Source organism: Sitodiplosis mosellana, unplaced genomic scaffold (assembly GCF_009176505.1).
Source record: "Sitodiplosis mosellana isolate CC-2019 unplaced genomic scaffold, AAFC_SMos_1.0 Smas_scaffold_52, whole genome shotgun sequence".
Lineage (NCBI taxonomy): Eukaryota > Metazoa > Arthropoda > Insecta > Diptera > Cecidomyiidae > Sitodiplosis > Sitodiplosis mosellana.
This window is the reverse complement of record NW_022595294.1, coordinates 318,950-320,439: the sequence shown is the minus strand read 5'-3', so window position 1 is coordinate 320,439 and position 1,490 is coordinate 318,950.

Here is a 1,490-nt window from a genome sequence, read left to right as displayed (position 1 = left end):
TTTTTTTTTCAAATACAACCATGGTTTTATAACAAACAACTATCGTTTGATAGCAAAGCTGAAATGTTGGAAGAAAATACGAGAAACCGTGATGAAAAACACAATATGGAGGAAACACCATGGTCTTTCAAAGTGTGTACACTTTTTTTCATTTTTAAAAAGAGACAAAATCTGTTTTCCACAGAAAATCTAATTTAAACACTATAATAGCCACTGAACTCTGGGAAAAAGCAATTTTGAGAAAGTAAAAGCAATGAAAACTCAGCTTGAAATGATAAAAATAGAACAATCGACCAATGGAACCCACATCAACAATTGGTATACAGTGAATACGAAAATTATTTAACGTCACGTTTGATGTTCTCGTGCATTTGATAATTGTGGCCAAATGCTTCATAAACATGCATAGTAACATGTACAGAGATTTGGGTGATATATGGTTTCTATCTGGCGCCAGGTCAGGTTTGAATTTTCGAAAATGAATGAAAATTCGAGGGAAATAACGAAATTAACAAATGATCGATCTAACACATTCATTGTAAACATTTGAACATCAACAACTTCGATAGCTAGAATGAAATTTATAACATCAGGCCACGGATTGACTGGTAATGAAAATGTGAGCTCTTATTTAAAAAATGAGAAGAATACAATGAAAAATCTGTTTGTGAAACATTGCTTTTATTTGACATGAAATTCAAAACATTGGTTCTTACTTTTGGCTTTGTTTTTCTATTTCCATTTCTCCTTATTTGTGAGTTTTTGTTTCTATTTGCTTGCTTCAATTTGAATGTATTTTTAGTAAATCAACGGTAAATCTGCCCATTCCGTTGAGTATACGGTTATCGGTAGTTCTGTAAACTGCATGTTCAAAATTATGACTTCATTTTGATGTTTGATTCACAAATTGTGTGCCAAAGAACATTAAAATTGAGTTCTGTGAACGACATCTCTATCACTCTAATAGCCATTCACAAAGAAACGAGTCTGTGTGACAGTTAGAATGAGAGAGAAAAAGCTGGGAGAGTCAGTTTAAATGTCCTTGTAAATACACAATTTAAGCAGAAGGTGATGAAGAAAACGGACATGAAGAAAAAATATGTCGGTAAAACTAAATATCACAAACCTTGTACGATATTTCGTTACTCATTTTCGAAGAAATGAACATCGAGCTCACACCACAAGCCGAGGGATGCGCCTATCTGTGTAATTTGTTGTTGTAATTTGATAGTTCGAACTCCCACCGCTTACGTGTACAATGCAAATCAAATGTATTTCAGTGTGGCGCTAGTAGCATGTAGTTTGCCTTAGACGCAGCTCTCGCCACAAGCCACAGCGAAGCTACATTTAATCAAATTCATATCATCATCGAGAGATGTTTGTGAAAATGCAATCCATTATTTCCTTTTGATTGAACAAATTAGCTTAATTCAATTTGAATTATTCAAATGAGGGAAGTTCAAAACCAAATCCAAATCATGTCGTCTTTC